This window comes from Lissotriton helveticus, chromosome 6 (assembly GCF_964261635.1).
Source record: "Lissotriton helveticus chromosome 6, aLisHel1.1, whole genome shotgun sequence".
NCBI classification, from domain to species: Eukaryota; Metazoa; Chordata; class Amphibia; order Caudata; family Salamandridae; genus Lissotriton; species Lissotriton helveticus.
The window spans coordinates 1,621,320,438-1,621,343,594 of record NC_136067.1 but is presented as its reverse complement, the minus strand read 5'-3'; the positions used below and the strand labels follow the sequence as shown (position 1 = coordinate 1,621,343,594).

Here is a 23,157-nt window from a genome sequence, read left to right as displayed (position 1 = left end):
TACAACGCAACACTCCACTCTACAACGCAACACTCCACTCTACAAAACAACAGTCCACTCTACAACGCAACACTCCACTCTACTCTACAGTGCAGCACTACACAACGCAGCACTCCACTCTACAGAACAGAACTTCCCAGTATAGCGCTCCACTCTACAGCGCAGCGCTCCACTCTACAGCGCAGCGCTCCACTCTACAGCGCAGCACTACAAAACGCAGCACTCCACTCTACAGTGTAGCACTTCATAGTCCAGCACTCCACTCTACAGCGCAGCACTATACAATGCAGCACTCCACTCTACAGCGCAACACTACACAACACAACACTCCGTTTTACAGCGCAGACCTTCCCAATTTAGCACTCCACTGTTCAGCCCAGCATTCCACACTACAGAGGAGCACTCACTCTACAGCGCAGTGCTCTACAGCGCAGCGCTCTACAGCGCAGCGGTCCAGTCTGCAGCACAGCGCGCCACTGTACCACGCAGCGCGCCACTACAGCACAGTGCACCGATCTACAGCGCAACACCACTCTACAGCGTGACACTCCACTCTACAGCGCAACACTCCACTCTACAACGCAACACTTCACTCTACAACGCAACACTCCACTCTACAACGCAACACTCCACTCTACAAGCAACACTCCACTCTACAGCGCAGCACTACACAACGCAGCACTCCACTCTACAGCACAGAACTTCCCAGTATAGCGCTCCACTCTACAGCGCAGCGCTCCACTCTACAACGCAACACTTCACTCTACAACGCAACACTCCACTCTACAACGCAACACTCCACTCTACAGTGCAGCACTACACAACGCAGCACTCCACTCTACAACGCAACACTCCACTCTACAGTGCAGCACTACACAACACAGCACTCCACTCTACAGCACAGAACTTCCCAGTATAGCACTCCACTCTACAGCGCAGCGCTCCACTCTACAGCGCAGCGCTCCACTCTACAGCGCAGCGCTCCACTCTACAGCGCAGCGCTCCACTCTACAGCGCAGCACTACAAAACGCAGCACTCCACTCTACAGTGTAGCACTTCACTCTACAGCGCAGCACTATACAATGCAGCACTCCACTCTACAGTACAGCGCTCCACTCTACATTGCAGTGCTCCACTCTACAGCGCAGTGCTCCATTCTACAGCGCAGTGCTCCACTCTACAATGCACTACTCCACAAAGCACAGCACTCCACTCTACAGCGCAACACTCCACTCTACAGCGCAACACTCCACTCTACAGCGCAACACTCCACTCTACAGCGCAACACTCCACTCTACAGCGCAACACTCCACTCTACAGTGCAGCACTACACAGCGCAGCACTCCACTCTACAGCACAGAACTTCCCAGTATAGTGCTCAACTCTACAGCGCAGCGCTCCACTCTACAGCGCAGCGCTCCACTCTACAGCGCAGCGCTCCACTCTGCAGCGCAGCGCTCCACTCTGCAGCGCAGCGCTCCACTCTGCAGCGCAGCGCTCCACTCTGCAGCGCAGCGCTCCACTCTACAGCGCAGCGCTCCACTCTACAGCACAGCGCTCCACTCTACAGCGCAACGCTCCACTCTACAGCGCAACGCTCCACTCTACAGCGCAGCACTACAAAACGCAGCACTCCACTCTACAGTGTAGCACTTCATAGTCCAGCACTCCACTCTACAGCGCAGCACTATACAATGCAGCACTCCACTCTACAGTACAGCGCTCCACTCTACAGCGAACTGCTCCACTGTACATTGCAGTGCTCCACTCTACAGCGCAGTGCTCCTTTCTACAGCGCAATGCTCCACTCTACAATGCACTACTCCACAAAGCACACCACTCTACAGCGCAACACTCCACTCTACAGCGCAACACTACACTCTACAGCGCAACACTCCACTCTACAGCGCAACACTCCACTCTACAGCGCAACACTCCACTCTACAGCGCAACACTACACAACACAACACTCCGTTTTACAGCGCAGACCGTCCCAATTTAGCACTCCACAGCGCAGCATTCCACTCTACAGAGGAGCACTCACTCTACAGCGCAGCGGTCCAGTCTGCAGCACAGCGCGCCACTCTACAGCGCAGCGCGCCACTACAGCGCGCCGATCCACAGCGCAACACCACTCTACAGCGCGACACTCCACTCTACAACGCAACACTCCACTCTACAATGCAACACTCCACTCTACAACGCAACACTCCTCTCTACAACGCAACACTCCACTCTACAACGCAACACTCCACTCTACAACGCAACACTCCACTCTACAACGCAACACTCCACTCTACAACGCAACACTCCACAACGCAGCACTCCACTCTACAGCACAGAACTTCCCAGTATAGCACTCCACTCTAAAGCACAGAACTTCCCAGTATAGCACTCCACTCTACAGCGCAGCGCTCCACTCTACAGCGCAGCGCTCCACTCTACAGCGCAGCACAGCGCTCCACTCTACAGCGCAGCGCTCCACTCTACAGCGCAGCGCTCCACTCTACAGCGCAGCGCTCCACTCTACAGCGCAGCGCTCCACTCTACAGCGCAGCGCTCCACTCTACAGCGCAGCGCTCCACTCTACAGCGGAGCGCTCCACTCTACAGCGCAGCACTCTACAGCGCAGTGCTCCACTCTACAGCGCAGCGCTCCACAGCGCAGCGCTCCACTCTACAGCGCAGCGCTCCACTCTACAGCGCAGCGCTCCACTCTACAGCGCAGCGCTCCACTCCACAGCGCAGCGCTCCACTCTACAGCGCAGCGCTCCACTCTACAGCGCAGCACTACAAAACGCAGCACTCCACTCTACAGTGTAGCACTTCATAGTCCAGCACTCCACTCTACAGCGCAGCACTATACAATGCAGCACTCCACTCTACAGTACAGCGCTCCACTCTACAGCGAACTGCTCCACTGTACATTGCAGTGCTCCACTCTACAGCGCAGTGCTCCATTCTACAGCGCAATGCTCCACTCTACAATGCACTACTCCACAAAGCACACCACTCTACAGCGCAACACTCCACTCTACAGCACAACACTCCACTCTACAGCGCAACACTCCACTCTACAGCGCAACACTCCACTCTACAGCGCAACACTCCACTCTACAGTGCAACACTACACAACACAACACTCCGTTTTACAGCGCAGACCTTCCCAATTTAGCACTCCACAGCGCAGCATTCCACTCTACAGAGGAGCACTCACTCTACAGCGCAGCGGTCCAGTCTGCAGCACAGCGCGCCACTCTACAGGGCAGCGCGCCACTACAGCGCGCCGATCTACAGCGCAACACCACTCTACAGCGCGACACTCCACTCTACAGCGCAACACCCCATTCTACAACGCAACACTCCACTCTACAACGCAACACTCCACTCTACAACGCAACACTCCACTCTACAACGCAACACTCCACTCTACAACGCAACACTCTACTCTACAATGCAACACTCCACTCTACAACGCAACACTCCACTCTACAACGCAACACTCCACAACGCAGCACTCCACTCTACAGCACAGAACTTCCCAGTATAGCACTCCACTCTAAAGCACAGAACTTCCCAGTATAGCACTCCACTCTACAGCGCAGCGCTGCACTCTACAGCGCAGCACTGCACTCTACAGCGCAGCGCTCCACTCTACAGCGCAGCGCTCCACTCTACAGCGCAGCGCTCCACTCTACAGCGCAGCGCTCCACTCTACAGCTCCACTCTACAGCGCAGCGCTCCACTCTACAGCGCAGCGCTCCACTCTACAGCGCAGCGCTCCACTCTACAGCGCAGCGCTCCACTCTACAGCGCAGCACTCTACAGCGCAGCGCTCTACAGCGCTCCACTCTACAGCGCAGCACTCCACTCTACAGCGCAGCGCTCCACTCTACAGCGCAGCGCTCCACAGCGCAGCGCTCTATAGCGCAGCGCTCCACTCTACAGCGCAGCGCTCCACTCTACAGCGCAGCGCTCCACTCTACAGCGCAGCACTACACAATGCAACACTCCACTGCGCTCCACTCTATGGTGCAGTACTCCACTCTACAGCGCAGTGCTCCACTCTACAGCGCAGGGCTCCACTCTACAGCGCAGTGCTCCACAAAGCGCACCAGTCCACTCTACAACACACCACTCCACTATACAGTGCTCCACTCTACAACGCAGCGCTTCACTCTACAGCGCAGCGCACCACTGTACAGCGCAACGCAGCACTCTACAGCGCAACACTACACAATGCAGCATTCTACTGTACAGCGCAGCCCTCCACTCTACAGCACAGCGCTCCACTCTACAGCGCAGCGCTCTACTCTACAGCACTCCACTCTACAGCGCAGCACTCCACTCTACAGCACAAACACTTCCTAACACGCTCATTGTATTGAAAACACGCACATTATTATTGTACTTAAACACAAACACTTTTTTAGGCACTAATTATATCAAAACACCTACTTTTCAACACACTCGTTGTATTAAAACACGCACATTATATTAAAAACACCCATAAAAAAAAATTGTATGCAGAAGCTCTTTGCACGCAGTTGGCAAGGGAAAACTGAAACTGACATGCTCTTCACAAACCAGCCTTTAAAACTGCAACAAAGTAACAAAATGTAGAACTGCTCGTGTAAAACTGAAACTGACATGCTCTTCACAGCAACCTAATCTGGCATTCACATCTCTTGTCTCTTGTCTGTTCCCCTTGAGTCCTGGAAAACTGAAATGATCACAATAAGTCTCGCAGAGACGGATTTCGCGATCCGGTTCGCAGGTGCGAGACCTAAAAAGGACCCGAAATATCAAATGCAAATTTTTTCAAGGATCAATGGGCCAGGAGGTATTCTTCAAACGAGGAACATTAAATTTTAACATTTGCTCATTTCCCATGCAAACTGCACACTCTCTTACTTTACGATCCACCATCCATTCTAGGCCTGGCCACCAAAAATAATTTCTTATTAACCTTTTCATCGCAGAGATTCCTGGATGTGTTTTATGCGCCAAATCCAAAATAACATTTTGCATGGCAAAAGGTGGTACACATTTTCCAGATTTAAAAATTAAATTGTTCTCAAGCTCTAACTCACTAAACACATTAAACATTGGCATGAAATTTTCTGTCAAATTTTTCTTATCAGGCCAACCCTCTAGGATATATTTTTTATAGTTTGTAAAGAAAGATCTTGATTTTCTGCAGATTTCCTAGCTTCTTCAGAAATCTCATCAAAAGAACCTTATAAAACATCTTGTAAACAAGTGACTACATCAGTATCATCCAAAGTTTTACAACAAGATATTTGACATGGGTGATGAGACATGAAATCTGCAACAACATTCTTTTTACCTGGAACAAACTCCGGTGTAAAACAATACTCCTGTAGTCTAGAGGTCAACCTGGAAATACGTGCAGTAGAATTCCACCCACCACCTGGAGAAAGTATATTAACTAAAGGTTTATGATCAGTTCTTAACACAAATTTACTGCCCCAATATAGTTCCTGAAATGTTCAATCGCCCACACACAAGCTAAAAGCTCTTTCTCCATGACAGCATACCTGCGTTCAGTTTCATTAAGTGTGCGAGATGCAAAGCATACATTCCATTCTTCTTTGTCACAGGTTTGAGATAACACAGATCCAATGCCATACATGCTGGCATCAACTGTAATTATACATATTTTGTTTAAACAAAAAGGTCTGAGTGTGGGGGCATGCAATATATCTGATTTAACAAGCTCAAAAGCAGACTGTTGTTCAGTTTCCCATACAAAAGAATTATCATGTCTTAGTAGTTTCCTAAGGGGTTCCATTTTGGTTGCAAAATTGTTCACGAACTTACTGTAATATTTGCACATTCCTGCGAATGACAGTAACTGATCTCTATTACTGGGAGGAGGAGCTTCGCTTATACCTTGTACATTTGATATCTTAGGTACAACACCATCCGCCGACAATGTATGACCTAGATATTTAACTGAGGTTTGGAACAATTTACATTTACTTGACTTCAAAGTCAAGCCATTCTCCCTCAATTTGTTACATACACAACGCAAATGTACTACAGGCTCCTCATCATTTCTAGAATATATTAAAATTTCGTCCTGAAAACACTTGACAAAACGGTCCACATCTCTGAAAATGTTAAACATAACTCTGAAATACAGAGGCCGCCGAAGCTAAACCAAACGGCATTCTATTATATTGATATAAACCCTGGGGAGTGATAAAGGCTGTGAGACATTTTGACTAATCCGTAAGAGGAATTTGATGATAGGCCGATCTTAAATCGAGTGTGGAGAAAACCTTAGCCCCCTCCAACATAGAAACAACTTCATTTATATTGGGGAGGGGATGGCAGTCCAAAATGATGGCAGCATTCAAGGCCCTGAGATCGATACATATTCTCAAACTTTTATCGGGTTTCCTCACTAAAACAATGGGAGAAACCCATTCCGCAGAATCTATGGGTTCAATAATTGTTTCAGAAACGAATTCATCCAAAGTATTTTTGAGATCTTCTCTAACATTAATCGGTACTCCTCTTAACTTTTGTTTGACTGGAACAACACCAGATTTAAGTTTTATTTTATGAGAGTAGTTCTGAATCATGCCTAACTTATCTGAAAAAACATCTTTAAATTCTGATTTGATGAAATCAGTCTTCTTTTCATTCATAAGAGCAGAAATGTTCTCAAATACAAGATTTTCATCAAGCATCACAGGATCCTTAGCACGAGGATTAAGTATAATCCCAAATTTCCACTGATCTTTCCATCCGTTTACATTCACCCCTTTAAGTGCAACATACAATTTAACTTCAACACACCTGGTTTGAAAGTGAGATTAATAACAAAATATCCCAACATATCAATCTTTGAACCATCAAAGCTCGCAGCACATATATCCGATGGTAAAATATCTGAAAAATTCAATAAACGTTCTAAACGCTCATCAAAATACTCCTTCGAAATGATGGTCCAAGGCGAACCTGAATCAGCCATAAGGTCAATTTTTACACCTAAAACAAACATTTCACAAATGGGTTTATTTGTGAAATGACCTTCAACTGAATCATTAACAATTGAAACTCCTTCACTTAGATAAACCACAAAACCTTTATTCTTCTCATTACAACTATCACTAGTACCAGACATACACTTGCATGTATTAGATGAAACTTGCATGTATTAGATGAAACTTCAGTAACATAAGCTACTTTACTTTTAGGATTTTGAACAAATCTCTTGACATCCCTGCAAACTGTGGAGAAATGTCCTATTCTTCCACATTTCCTGCACTCTTTATTGATAGCAGTACATCCAGCATATGACGCTACATGAGTTCTACTACCACATTTAAAACATATCACGGATTTATCAAATCTTTTTAAAAATGTAGGACTGTTAAATCTATTAGAATTAGATGCGGGATGTATATTGTCAATGGCTTGTCCATCTATATGTTTAACCACACAAACCTCATCAGAAGTATCAGCTTTATGCTCACTGTGTTTTTTTACAGTAAGCATCCACTTTTCAGACTGCTCTAAAGATTTAGCAATGGCAATGGCTTCAGATAACTTGGTATCCCCAAGTTCCCAAAGCCGATCTTGTGTTTTCTTATTCTTAACATGAACAATGATTTGGTCTCTCAACATCTCATCACACATACTTCCAAAGTTACAATGTATAGACAAAGATCTTAGAGCAGTAATAAAGCCATCAAACGATTCTAAATCCTGTTGTGCACGAGTATAAAACTTATATCTATTAAGAGCTATGTTTGAAACAGGCTTACATCTCTTTTCTATCCTAAGTAGTGCCTCTTTATACAAATTAGTTCCTTCACCATCCACAGGTGGAATTGGGGGTAAAGCCCTAAAAATCATCTGTCCTTCTGATCCCAGACAATGCAAAATAATACTTTTCTTCCTCTCTGCACCCATACGCTCGCCATCAATTGCCTTCATGTAATGAAAGAATTCCTCCTTCCAACGTGTCCATGGAATTGGTGGATCCCCTTTATTTTGTAAAAACTTTTCTGGTGGATCGAATTGCATATTGCCCACAAATAGTAATGTCTTCACACAAAAAAATACTTCCTGTCTAATAAATGTATTACCATCTGACAATAAATGAACTCAAGAAAAATGGAGAGTTAGAGAAATAGATGAGTATCTTCACTGAACCAAATGTTGAAATGATCAAATTATTTAAAAACTCTTACAAACTGTCAAATATTTCTAGTGGTTCCTGGGTTATAAACAAATTGACTTACTTCCTGTACCCAAAATGGTATAAAAATGATGAGAATTGCTATTATTACTTCCAGTGCTGAGAAAGGATAAAAACAAACAAAATTGCATTCTTAAACGTTGGATCCGCTTTTCCTCGGTGAAAATATCACTGTGGCAACCACAAACACAAGAAAATGGCCGCCACGCAGCGTGATGACGTCACCAAACTCTCGCGCTATCTTGCTCTCGCATTGCTTCCCAAAGTAGAGCGTTCTTGAGCGAGAGTATTCTACAGCTCGCTCCGACCCTGTTTACAGCTCGCACCGCCTCGCAGCGCCGCGTTCTAGTTGGTTATGACGGATGCACAACCTCGCACCCTCAAGTCACGCTCCAGCTGCCGGTGAGATTTTCATAGATAAGCAAAGCTCAGATTTGCTTTAAAATATGTAAAATTCAGTCATTCAATGTCGGTAGGATTCTTTCAAACGGCGTTTTCACAAACATCAATCCAATAACTTCCTCAAAACGATAATACGAACCATTTATCTCTCGGTTCAGGAGTTGAATATACTAATGAAGAATCCACGCCTGTGCTGCTGTAAAACCATGAAAATGTAGCCAGTGTTCTCCTCGTCGCCAAATTTTGTTGTAAATCACACAGGAACAGCTTGATGATTTGAAGTATATTTATTTTCAGCACCACAGCAACAGAGAATGCAGCTACTTGGTATGCAGGAACAGAAATAAGTGACCTGATGCCTAGCAGCCAGTTAGGTTCTAAAGTAAGCTCAAAGCATAACAAAACAGACTTAAAGGTACAGCATAATGAAAACATATAACTGAGAATGTAACACTACCGTCTTCCTAAGGGACAGTGGCAACAGTGGTAGGAAGTTCCTCATCATTTTAAGGAGCCTAAAACACGTGCCAGTCACAGATTGAACCTGCGTCTTCATAGAGAGATCCGAATCAAGCATGACTCCGAGATTTTTCACAGTGGTGACAGGACTGAGTGGAGAAGGTTGATCCTGGGGCCATTAATTCTGCCATTCATCACCAGGGGTGTGTCCGAAAAAGATAATTTCTGTTTTGGCGGAATTGCATGACAGTTGGTTCTGTCAAAACCAATCAAACACTTTGGTCAGGCATTGGTGTATTAAACTTTCATTTAGTGGCTCATCCTTTTCATACGTGAACAAAAGTTGGGAATCATCGGCATAGGTAATAACCTTTGCCCCGAGTTTTTCCGCTAGAAGTGCCAGAGGTGCCATATAAATATTAAAAAGAGTAGGACTCAGAACGGAGCCCTGAGGCACTCCAACATTCAGCAAAGGAATATCAGCTGAGAAAGGCGGGAACCAGACAGCTTGCTGACGGCCTTCCACCGTCACCGGGCACATTGTGCTTTTGAGAAGGTCAAGCAATTTATTCAGGCATTTGCCTTCACACAGCTTGCCTCTGTATCTAGGGTCAACAATTGAGCCCCATAAAAGCATTGAGTTGGAACCATAGCGTTATAGGCGGTAAGTACCGGAGTCAGAGAAGGTCCTCTGTATGTGGTTTTAAATTTGACTAGGTCACCATTAGTGGTAAGGGCACAAGCGATCACTGTTTCTTTGTGCTGGGCCCAATGTTATTTGTTATTAAACATCGTACCTACATATTTATACGAAGTTACCACCTCCACCTTATCATTGCCTAATACCTACTTATATGGTTTCATCTTTATGCCCAAAGGTGATTATTTTAGTTTTCTCCATATTCCCCTTTAGTTTAATAGCCACACAATACAAATTAAACCTTCCTAACGTCCTCCATAGGCCCTCTTGTGTCAAATCTAAAATGGCCAAGTCATCCAAATAAAGGATGTCTTAGCCTACGGGGATTCTAGAAGAGAGAGACCTATTTAAATCTAATTCTACTTGACCCCAATTCTGGTGATAAAGTTCCTGAAGAATTGCAAGTAAGCTACAGGGAACATTCAGGTGCCGAAGTTTGTCCCACAATATAGTGGGATCCACTAGGTCGAAAGCTGAACTAAAATGTATGAAACAGCAAAAAAGATTCTCTGTCATTTCCATTGCCTTCTGCCCAAGAGAAGACAGACTGAACCAATGGTCTGTCATAGAATGGCCTTGTTTAGAGCCTCCTTGATCCACAGGGACTGTAATATTGGTCTCAGTCCAATCTTTTAGTGTCTGCAAAATCGCCTTAGAATACAACTTAGCTCCGACATCAAGCACATTTATCAAACGATCATTTTTTGTGTCTTCAAACTCCTTTTTAGGTCTCGCCTAAGCAATCCCTTTAGGGATGCTAGCGAGATTATAGTAAGACTTTCAAAAAGTGTACCCAAACTGCGGATCGGGTACAGTGCATGTGAGCACAACCACATGCATTGTGAACAGCTGCCATTTGCCACCAGGGGGCGTGTGCACATCGCACACCATTTGACTTCAAAGGAAGTCGCGCCCCCACCACGCAATGCCGAGAGCTTCTTCTCTTTCCAAAGAAAATGTGTGCAATGGGGTACGCAATCCATTCGTGTTGAAATCGGCCTGTCCCTTGTGTTTCAGTTCTCTTATATGCCAAAACAGTGAGCTTTGTCAAAGGCAGTTACATTTTCGGAGTCCTTGTTGACATAATCGCTCCCCCGCCCCGACCACGCAATGCCGAGAGCTTCTTCTCTTTCCAAAGAAAATGTATGCAATGGGGTACGCAATCCCTTCGTGTTGAAATCGGCCTGTCCCTTGTGTTTCAGTTCTCTTATATGCCAAAACTGTGAGCTTCGTCAAAGGCAGGTACATTTTCTGAGTCCTTGTTGACATAATGAGAAGTTATTGGTGCCTCACACAAACTTATGTCTTACTTGTGAGACAAGGCTGTTCACACTGCTTTGGTGCTGTCTAACAGAATACTTATTTGGCACAACTATGCTATCACATGGCGATACTGTGCACAGCAAACGTACAATAATAAGGAGATGCTACACAGCAGCTGTACCTGTACCTAGCTGCATTGACAACGCCATCTATTAGTAAAATCCCAAAACCTTATTGAGTTTATCCACACACTTGCCAACTCCAGCAGTTGCTCCGCTGGGAAGGTTAGAACGGAGAGGATAAGTGGACTCTCGCGGCTTGAGGTTGCAGCCAGCAATGAGCTCTGGGGAGGATATATAGCAATACTACACAGAGGTCTACGGTGTCTTATTATCGGCCGTGGGAATCGCTTCAAATTCCAGCCTCTATAGTCTACTAAATTCTGTGCATTCTCGAGACACGCACAAACAAAGTCACCCCCATCGCTGCATCCACGAACACTTTTCAGCTGAAACCACATTTACAGCATTTCCGGAAAAAGCTGCAAGAGGCCATGGATGGAATATAAACCAACGGAAGCACACGACAAATGAGCCCTAACTCCGACAAAATAAGACCGAAACAAGCCTGCTCATACTGTAATTAGTTATCCTTTAAATTTTTCACCCATTTGCATTTTCTCTCTTTGTATTCTTCTTTCCTTTTATATTGTTTGTCCATCTTACATTCCTACCCTCTTTTTAGGTCTCGCCTAGCCATCCCATTAGGGATGCTTGTCTTTATCTCAGCCGCGCGGCATCCATATCTTCCTTCCCATGTCTACCTTCCTCTGTCTCTTAGTTTGCAATAGCCAGCAGGCTCAACTCCTGCTCCCTACCTCAGTTGCATTACAGGCAGACACATTCATTTATTTTTAGGCACGGGGAGCTTGAGTAATTTTTAGGAAAGGGGGAGCAATGAGTAAACAATGCACTCTGCGTGTATGATGGGACTAAAAGCAGTTAGCACCGCCCACATAATCTCAACGCGATATTTCAGCTGGTTAGCAGCACGGTTCAGGCATTGCTTTCCATTTCTCCGATGCATGCACGTGCACATCGCACACCATCGGCATCAGACTTCAAAGGAAGCCGCTCCCCCGCCCACCCAACGCAATGCCGCTCCCCCGCCACACAATGCCAAGAGCTTGTTTTTTTTATCTCTGCCGCGCGGCGTCCATATCTTCCTTCCCATATCTACCTTTCTCCGTCTCTTAGCTTGCAATAGCCAGCGGACTCACCTCCTTCTCCCTACCTCAGTTGCATTACAGACAGACACATTAATTTATTTTTAGGCATGGGGAGCTTGAGTAATTTTTAGGCACGGGGAGCAATAAGTAAACAATGCACTTTGCGTGTATGATGGGACTAAAAGCAGTTGGCATAGCCCACATAATCTCAACGCGATATTTCAGCTTGTTAGCAGCACGGTTCAGGCATTGCTTTCCATTTCTCCGATGCATGCACGCGGTGTAGGATTCCAAATAGTTGTTTGAAAGCCACTCCTCGTTTGCGAAAACTCTCCGAGGATGCTTTTAAGAAGTTTGCTCCGATTCTCTGATGAACTTGCAAGCAGTTTGTCGTTCACATTACACATGGCTCAGTATTCAGTTACCTCTTACAAGCTGTTACCCATAGGCCTTCCTGGTGAGGGCGAAGCATGTCTTTTCTGCTATTTAAATTCCTGTTTTTGTGCGTTCTCCATAAATCTTAGCTGTTGATGGGCTATTTTAGAATCCAGTCAGCGAGCTCAATCTATAAACATCGAAAGCTTTTGAATAAACTTGTTTTTTCTCGCATGCAGTTGTTTACATTGTATCAAATGAACTACAGATAAGGTTCAGACCACTTGCACTATCAATATTTTTAGAATATGTGTAAAGTTTATTTTTCTTTCTGATAGCCATCATTTTTAAATAACCTGCCAGGGCACATGAAGATGAAGCGACTTACCCAGTCACAGTGAGGAGCAGAGTACTGTGTGCAGTACCGATCTCACCCTTAAACCTGTCATCCAGGCCCTTTCTCATGACAAGTCTCTGACAGTGAGGAGGCGCAACAGGGTTGCTTTAAATTATTGTACGTTTCTTCAAGCCTTCTATGGCCGGGATGCACGGCGGGCACATTGATTACGTACAGTTCAGAAAGCGAATGGGCATTTTATTAGCTGGTGAAAGATGCGCCCCTCACACTGTGAAAGTCTTGTGAATTCTGTTTCCTTCCTGAAATTGTATTTTGTAATCCTGAATTAGGAACAGGTATCTTTGTATATAGTCTTCTTATTGCGCTACAAAAGGGGATGATGGACGGAGCGTTTGAGCATATCAAACACTCACCCCCAGTCAACTGATCTGGGTTTAATCCATCACCATTCTTTAGCTCACTCAGCCACCCCAGTTCAGACATGGCCATATGCAAATCAGTCTGACCCTGTGCCTCATGGGAACAGTCCAGCCCGAACTGCCAAGCCATGTCTTTCCTGGACCGGAAACAAGCATCCTGGGACCGGTTTCGGATTCATAATCCTCATCAGCCAGGCTATCTTGAATCCAGTGGCCAAGTGAGCAAGGGACTCACGTCTGAGCATACCCTGCCACACTTAGGGCGAACAAAGCAATACAAAAGGGGATGATGGACGGAGCGTTTGAGCAAATCAAACACTCACCCCCAGTCAACTGATCTGGGTTTAATCCATCACCATTCTTTGGCTCACTCAGCCACCCCAGTTCAGACATGGCCATATGCAAATCAGTCTGACCCTGTGCCTCATGGGAACAGTCCAGCCCGAACTTCCAAGCCATGTCTTCCCTGGACCGGAAACAAGCGTCCTGGGACAGGTTTCGGATTCATAATCCTCATCAGCCAGGCTATCTTGAATCCAGTGGCCAAGTGAGCAAGGGACTCACGTCTGAGCATACCCTGCCACACTTAGGGCGAACAAAGCGATACAAAAGGGGATGATGGACGGAGCGTTTGAGCAAATTAAACACTCACCCTCAGTCAACTGATCTGGGTTTAATCCATCACCATTCTTTAGCTCACTCAGCCACCCCAGTTCAGACATGGCCATATGCAAATCAGTCTGACCCTGTGCCTCATGGGAACAGCCCAGCCCGAACTGCCGAGCCATGTCTTCCCTGGACTGGAAACAAGCATCCTGGGACCGGTTTCGGATTCATAATCCTCATCAGCCAGGCTATCTTGAATCCAGTGGCCAAGTGAGCAAGGGACTCACGTCTGAGCATACCCTGCCACACTTAGGGCGAACAAAGCGATACAAAAGGGGATGATGGACGGAGCGTTTGAGCAAATCAAACACTCACCCCCAGTCAACTGATCTGGGTTTAATCCATCACCATTCTTTGGCTCACTCAGCCACCCCAGTTCAGACATGGCCATATGCAAATCAGTCTGACCCTGTGCCTCATGGGAACAGTCCAGCCCGAACTTCCAAGCCATGTCTTCCCTGGACCGGAAACAAGCGTCCTGGGACAGGTTTCGGATTCATAATCCTCATCAGCCAGGCTATCTTGAATCCAGTGGCCAAGTGAGCAAGGGACTCACGTCTGAGCATACCCTGCCACACTTAGGGCGAACAAAGCGATACAAAAGGGGATGATGGACGGAGCGTTTGAGCAAATTAAACACTCACCCTCAGTCAACTGATCTGGGTTTAATCCATCACCATTCTTTAGCTCACTCAGCCACCCCAGTTCAGACATGGCCATATGCAAATCAGTCTGACCCTGTGCCTCATGGGAACAGCCCAGCCCGAACTGCCGAGCCATGTCTTCCCTGGACTGGAAACAAGCATCCTGGGACCGGTTTCGGATTCATAATCCTCATCAGCCAGGCTATCTTGAATCCAGTGGCCAAGTGAGCAAGGGACTCACGTCTGAGCATACCCTGCCACACTTAGGGCGAACAAAGCGATACAAAAGGGGATGATGGACGGAGCGTTTGAGCAAATCAAACACTCACCCCCAGTCAACTGATCTGGGTTTAATCCATCACCATTCTTTAGCTCACTCAGCCACCCCAGTTCAGACATGGCCATATGCAAATCAGTCTGACCCTGTGCCTCATGGGAACAGTCCAGCCCGAACTGCCAAGCCATGTCTTCCCTGGACCGGAAACAAGCATCCTGGGACCGGTTTCGGATTCATAATCCTCATCAGCCAGGCTATCTTGAATCCAGTAGCCAAGTGAGCAAGGGACTCACGTCTGAGCATACCCTGCCACACTTAGGACGAACAAAGCGATACAAAAGGGGATGATGGACGGAGCGTTTGAGCAAATCAAACACTCACCCCCAGTCAACTGATCTGGGTTTAATCCATCACCATTCTTTAGCTCACTCAGCCACCCCAGTTCAGACATGGCCATATGCAAACCAGTCTGACCCTGTGCCTCATGGGAACAGTCCAGCCCGAACTGCCAAGCCATGTCTTCCCTGGACCGGAAACAAGCATCCTGGGACCGGTTTCGGATTCATAATCCTCATCAGCCAGGCTATCTTGAATCCAGTGGCCAAGTGAGCAAGGGACTCACGTCTGAGCATACCCTGCCACACTTAGGGCGAACAAAGCGATACAAAAGGGGATGATGGACGGAGCGTTTGAGCAAATCAAACACTCACCCTCAGTCAACTGATCTGGGTTTAATCCATCACCATTCTTTAGCTCACTCAGCCACCCCAGTTCAGACATGGCCATATGCAAATCAGTCTGACCCTGTGCCTCATGGGAACAGTCCAGCCCGAACTGCCAAGCCATGTCTTCCCTGGACCGGAAACAAGCATCCTGGGACCGGTTTCGGATTCATAATCCTCATCAGCCAGGCTATCTTGAATCCAGTCGCCAAGTGAGCAAGGGACTCACGTCTGAGCATACCCTGCCACACTTAGGGCGAACAAAGCGATACAAAAGGGGATGATGGACGGAGCGTTTGAGCAAATTAAACACTCACCCCCAGTCAACTGATCTGGGTTTAATCTATCACCATTCTTTAGCTAACTCAGCCACCCCAGTTCAGACATGGCCATATGCAAATCAGTCTGACCCTGTGCCTCATGGGAACAGTCCAGCCCGAACTGCCAAGCCATGTCTTCCCTGGACCGGAAACAAGCATCCTGGGACCGGTTTCGGATTCATAATCCTCATCAGCCAGGCTATCTTGAATCCAGTGGCCAAGTGAGCAAGGGACTCACGTCTGAGCATACCCTGCCACACTTAGGGCGAACAAAGCGATACAAAAGGGGATGATGGACGGAGCGTTTGAGCAAATCAAACACTCACCCCCAGTCAACTGATCTGGGTTTAATCCATCACCATTCTTTAGCTCACTCAGCCACCCCAGTTCAGAAATGGCCATATGCAAATCAGTCTGACCCTGTGCTTCATGGGAACAGTCCAGCCCGAACTGCCAAGCCATGTCTTCCCTGGACCGGAAACAAGCATCCTGGGACAGGTTTCGGATTCATAATCCTCATCAGCCAGGCTATCTTGAATCCAGTGGCCAAGTGAGCAAGGGACTCACGTCTGAGCATACCCTGCCACACTTAGGGCGAACAAAGCGATACAAAAGGGGATGATGGACGGAGCGTTTGAGCAAATCAAACACTCACCCTCAGTCAACTGATCTGGGTTTAATCCATCACCATTCTTTAACTCACTCAGCCACCCCAGTTCAGACATGGCCATATGCAAATCAGTCTGACCCTGTGCCTCATGGGAACAGTCCAGCCCGAACTGCCAAGCCATGTCTTCCCTGGACCGGAAACAAGCATCCTGGGACCGGTTTCGGATTCATAATCCTCATCAGCCAGGCTATCTTGAATCCAGTAGCCAAGTGAGCAAGGGACTCACGTCTGAGCATACCCTGCCACACTTAGGACGAACAAAGCGATACAAAAGGGGATGATGGACGGAGCGTTTGAGCAAATCAAACACTCACCCCCAGTCAACTGATCTGGGTTTAATCCATCACCATTCTTTAGCTCACTCAGCCACCCCAGTTCAGACATGGCCATATGCAAACCAGTCTGACCCTGTGCCTCATGGGAACAGTCCAGCCCGAACTGCCAAGCCATGTCTTCCCTGGACCGGAAACAAGCATCCTGGGACCGGTTTCGGATTCATAATCCTCATCAGCCAGGCTATCTTGAATCCAGTGGCCAAGTGAGCAAGGGACTCACGTTTGAGCATACCCTGCCACACTTAGGGCGAACAAAGCGATACAAAAGGGGATGATGGACGGAGCGTTTGAGCAAATCAAACACTCACCCTCAGTCAACTGATCTGGGTTTAATCCATCACCATTCTTTAGCTCACTCAGCCACCCCAGTTCAGACATGGCCATATGCAAATCAGTCTGACCCTGTGCCTCATGGGAACAGTCCAGCCCGAACTGCCAAGCCATGTCTTCCCTGGACCGGAAACAAGCATCCTGGGACCGGTTTCGGATTCATAATCCTCATCAGCCAGGCTATCTTGAATCCAGTCGCCAAGTGAGCAAGGGACTCACGTCTGAGCATACCCTGCCACACTTAGGGCGAACAAAGCGATACAAAAGGGGATGATGGACGGAGCGTTTGAGCAAATTAAACACTCACCCCCAGTCAACTGATCTGGGTTTAATCTATCACCATTCTTTAGCTAACTCAGCCACCCCAGTTCAGACATGGCCATATGCAAATCAGTCTGACCCTGTGCCTCATGGGAACAGTCCAGCCCGAACTGCCAAGCCATGTCTTCCCTGGACCGGAAACAAGCATCCTGGGACCGGTTTCGGATTCATAATCCTCATCAGCCAGGCTATCTTGAATCCAGTGGCCAAGTGAGCAAGGGACTCACGTCTGAGCATACCCTGCCACACTTAGGGCGAACAAAGCGATACAAAAGGGGATGATGGACGGGGCGTTTGAGCAAATCAAACACTCACCCCCAGTCAACTGATCTGGGTTTAATCCATCACCATTCTTTAGCTCACTCAGCCACCCCAGTTCAGAAATGGCCATATGCAAATCAGTCTGACCCTGTGCTTCATGGGAACAGTCCAGCCCGAACTGCCAAGCCATGTCTTCCCTGGACCGGAAACAAGCATCCTGGGACAGGTTTCGGATTCATAATCCTCATCAGCCAGGCTATCTTGAATCCAGTGGCCAAGTGAGCAAGGGACTCACGTCTGAGCATACCCTGCCACACTTAGGGCAAACAAAGCGATACAAAAGGGGATGATGGACGGAGCGTTTGAGCAAATCAAACACTCACCCTCAGTCAACTGATCTGGGTTTAATCCATCACCATTCTTTAGCTCACTCAGCCTCCCCAGTTCAGACATGGCCATATGCAAATCAGTCTGACCCTGTGCCTCATGGGAACAGTCCAGCCCGAACTGCCAAGCCATGTCTTCCCTGGACTGGAAACAAGCATCCTGGGACCGGTTTCGGATTCATAATCCTCATCAGCCAGGCTATCTTGAATCCAGTGGCCAAGTGAGCAAGGGCCTCATGTCTGAGCATACCCTGCCACACTTAGGGCGAACAAAGCGATACAAAAGGGGATGATGGACGGAGCGTTTGAGCAAATCAAACACTCACCCCCAGTCAACTGATCTGGGTTTAATTCATCACCATTCTTCAGCTCACTCAGCCACCCCAGTTCAGACATGGCCATATGCAAATCAGTCTGACCCTGTGCCTCATGGGAACAGTCCAGCCCGAACTGCCAAGCCATGTCTTCCCTGGACCGGAAGCAAGCATCCTGGGACCGGTTTCGGATTCATAATCCTCATCAGCCAGGCTATCTTGAATCCAGTGGCCAAGTGAGCAAGGGACTCACGTCTGAGCATACCCTGCCACACTTAGGGCGAACAAAGCGATACAAAAGGGGATGATGGACGGAGCGTTTGAGCAAATCAAACACTCACCCCCAGTCAACTGATCTGGGTTTAATCCATCACCATTCTTTAGCTCACTCAGCCACCCAAGTTCAGACATGGCCATATGCAAATCAGTCTGACCCTGTGCCTCATGGGAATAGTCCAGCCCGAACTGGGGTGGCAGAGTGGGCTAAAGAACGGTGATGGATTAAACCCAGATCAGTTGACTGGGGGTGAGTGCTTGTATTGTCAACGCTCCGTCCATCATTTCCTTTGGTTTTCCTTAGTCTTCTTATTGCTACACCTTGTCAAACAACTTTCGATCTCACAATGAAGAGCAGCAAATTTGTATGCAATTAATGTAACTACACAGTATTTTCTATTGTACACCACTGTACCTAAGGAGGAGGAGCAAAATGGCTTGCAGACTCTGTTACCATGCTTTTTAAGTTAATGGGATCAATCAGGATGGATAATATGGGAAGTTGAAATTAAGTTGTGTCTAGAGCACTGTCAGCAAGGCGACGTCCCATAAATATTCTGCACACATTGAACAAGGCAAGGCAGCGTACATTGTGGTAGTGGCAGCTTCAAAATGTTACCCTACCTAGGACAGGAAAGAACTGCTACCAGGGTGGGTTCCTTAAGTAGCCTTAGCAGCATGCCATAGGCTGTTTTCCACTACCCTTGCACCAGTTACTAGCAATTATTATTTCATAAAGTTAATGTGGCAAGTTGGGTCGTTGCACACTGTAAAGATAACTATCTGTGTTGGTATTCCAAAAAGATGCACCTAAACATAACATCAGGTTAATGTGTACAATTGTAATATGTCACCAGGAGTTATGATGACGTCAGACACTGGTCTTGACTGATCGTGCAAAACATGGAACACCAAGACATAAAACACTCAAGACATGATGCTCACAATGCTTAAAAACAAAGGTGCGTAGACCCAGACGAAAGCCCACTTAATGAAAGATGAAATAAAATACATTTAAGAAATTTGGGGCTTATTTTTAATTTAATTTAATTGAATTCTTTACACTTTAGCAGTGCACTAGCAGCCGTTGGCATGGCTTTGCAATGGTCATGGTAACTGAAGGTGAATTTCCATTTGGTTCACCTAGGCTTTAATTTTTCCACTGTAATCATAATTCCAATGGGCCTACTGCCTGGGATTACCAGGCCAGTCAGAATTAACAGGTTACTCTTAATGATCACCCTAGTGTGAAAGGCAGTCTTCCTGTATGTCAGCTGTCTGAAGAGGAAGCACAACCTGTTCCATGGCCCTCCTTAAACAACCCATGCCATCCCCTCCATATTCCAACAAGCATTTGAAATGCAATAGGTCTCGCATTACTGAATGTTTGAACTATTGGTGTTGCATTACTATTAGCAATGCCAATAGCTCAAACTTTAATAATGTGAGACCAATTGCATTGCAAATGCTTGTTTTTTGTGGATTGGCTTAATTATTGCACCCTTCCAGCTCAAAGGGAATTTACCTGTCTGAGTTGCAAGGACAAAAACTCTGGAAAAAACAGGCCCACCACACAAGGTTTGCTTTTATAACAATGGCGGGTAAACTGTCCAGGCCTGCTGCCTTGGTTAGGTTTTTAGGTCTCGGCAACGAGAACTATTGTCACCGAGTAAGCTCGCAAGGGAGTACAGAGCGGTGCACGAGCCGACCAGGGTCTGTGGACGCGCACACACCCAGGCAGGCAGGCAGGCAAGGAAAGACACGCATAGACAGACAGACACACGCACACACACACACACACACACACACACACCCTTCCTCTCTGCCCACTCCCTCTCTGCCGCCCCCCCCTCTACCCCCACTCACCGGGCTCTTTCCCTCCGCAGCGGGTCAGTCATGGCAGCAGGCAGACTCGGTGTCTTCTCCGGCGATCTTCAGCTGATGTGCACGCCCACGCTGCGTCTCGTGCGCGCCCACCACGCTGTTTCGCCCCCGTTGATCCTCAGCTTGTGATTACTACTCCTTCTAACCCGGATTCTAATTTACTATTTCTTGGTTCTCTAACTCCACTCTGTTGATTCGTAACAAACTGATATTCAGCACATTTCACAGTCTCGCTTTTGCTTCTCATAAATACAATAAGATTATTTTAAGCAAATGTCTACCCTGCTTTTGGTCCTGTGCCTATTATGCTTCGGACTATAGAGTTTTAGAAAGTGTGGTGGAAGATTCCATAAGTGCAGAGTGTGAGTGCAGAGTGTGAGTGCAGAGTGTGAGTGCAGAGTGAGTTTGCAGAGTGCAGAGTGAGTGTGCAGAGTAGTGAGTGTGCAGAGTAGTGAGTGTGCAGAGTAGTGAGTGTGCAGAGTAGTGAGTGTGCAGAGAGAGTGTGCAGAGAGAGTGTGCAGAGAGAGTGTGCAGAGAGAATGTGCAGAGTACTGAGTAGTGAGTAGTGAGTAGTGAGTGCAGAGTAGTGAGTGCAGAGTAGTGAGTAGTGAGTAGTGAGTGCAGAGTAGTGAGTAGTAAGTGCAGAGTAGTGAGTAGTGAGTGCAGAGTAGTGAGTGCAGAATAGTGAGTGCAGAGTAGTGAGTAATGAGTGCAGAGTAATGAGTGCAGAGTAGTGAGTGCAGAGTAGTGAGTAGTGAGTGCAGAGTGTGAGTGCAGAGTAATGAGTGTAGAGTAGTGAGTAGTGAGTGCAGAGTGTGAGTGCAGAGTAGTGAGTGCAGAGTAGTGAGTAGTGAGTGCAGAGTAGTGAGTAGTGAGTGCAGAGTAGTGAGTGCAGAGTAGTGAGTGCAGAGTAGGGAGTGCAGAGTAGTGAGTAGTGAGTGCAAAGTAGTGAGTGCAGAGTAGTGAGTGCAGAGTAGTGAGTGCAGAGTAGTGAGTGCAGAGTAGTGAGTGCAGAGTAGTGAGTAGTGAGTGCAGAGTAGTGAGTAGTGAGTGCAGAGTAGTGAGTGCAGAGTAGTGAGTTCAGAGTAGTGAGTTCAGAGTAGTGAGTGCAGAGTAGTGAGTGCAGAGTAGTGAGTGCAGAGTAGTGAGTGCAGAGTAGTGAGTGCAGAGTAGTGAGTGCAGAGTAGTGAGTGCAGAGTAGTGAGTAGTGAGTAGTGAGTAGTAAGTGCAGAGTAGTGAGTAGTGAGTGCAGAGTAGTGAGTGCAGAGTAGTGAGTAGTGAGTGCTGAGTAGTGAGTGCAGAGTAGTGAGTAGTGAGTCGTGAGTGCAGAGTAGTGAGTAGTGAGTGCAGAGTAGTGAGTAGTGAGTGCAGAGTAGTGAGTGCAGAGTAGTGAGTGCAGAGTAGTGAGTGCAGAGTAGTGAGTGCAGAGTAGTGAGTGCAGAGTAGTGAGTGCAGAGTAGTGAGTAGTGAGTGCAGAGTAGTGAGTGCAGAGTAGTGAGTGCAGAGTAGTGAGTGGAGAGTAGTGAGTGCATAGTAGTGAGTGCATAGTAGTGAGTGCTGAGTAGTGAGTAGTGAGTGCAGAGTAGTGAGTAGTGAGTGCAGAGTAGTGAGTAGTGAGTGCAGAGTAGTGAGTGCTGAGTAGTGAGTGCAGAGTAGTGAGTGCAGAGTAGTGAGTGCAGAGTAGTGAGTGCAGAGTAGTGAGTGCAGAGTAGTGAGTGCAGAGTAGTGAGTAGTGAGTGCAGAGTAGTGAGTAGTGAGTGCAGAGTAGTGAGTGCAGAGTAGTGAGTGCAGAGTAGTGAGTAGTGAGTGCAGAGTAGTGAGTGCAGAGTAGTGAGTGCATAGTAGTGAGTGCTGAGTAGTGAGTAGTGAGTGCAGAGTAGTGAGTAGTGAGTGCAGAGTAGTGAGTAGTGAGTGCAGAGTAGTGAGTGCAGAGTAGTGAGTGCAGAGTAGTGAGTGCAGAGTAGTGAGTGCAGAGTAGTGAGTGCAGAGTAGTGAGTGCAGAGAAGTGAGTGCAGAGTAGTGAGTGCAGAGTAGTGAGTGCAGAGTAGTGAGTAGTGAGTGCAGAGTAGTGAGTAGTGAGTGCAGAGTAGTGAGTGCAGAGTAGTGAGTGCAGAGTAGTGAGTAGTGAGTGCAGAGTAGTGAGTGCAGAGTAGTGAGTGCAGAGTAGTGAGTGCAGAGTAGTGAGTGCATAGTAGTGAGTGCATAGTAGTGAGTAGTGAGTGCTGAGTAGTGAGTAGTGAGTGCTGAGTAGTGAGTAGTGAGTGCTGAGTAGTGAGTAGTGAGTGCTGAGTAGTGAGTGCAGAGTAGT

At 47.2% G+C, this 23,157-nt stretch overlaps 1 protein-coding gene across 2 annotated transcripts in view; it reads right to left on the bottom strand.

Moving 5' to 3' along the window:
• Positions 1-23,157, bottom strand: part of LOC144761840 (uncharacterized) — a 364,775-nt gene that overhangs the window by 271,252 nt on the left and 70,366 nt on the right. The window contains exon 1 of one of the 2 annotated variants that reach the window (XM_078647068.1): positions 12,717-12,772. The exons of the other annotated variant lie outside the window; for it this stretch is intronic. The gene's annotated coding sequence lies outside the window, so the exon portion shown is untranslated. Of the gene's footprint in view, positions 1-12,716; positions 12,773-23,157 lie in introns of those variants that run through there. 2 annotated transcript variants of the gene reach the window in all.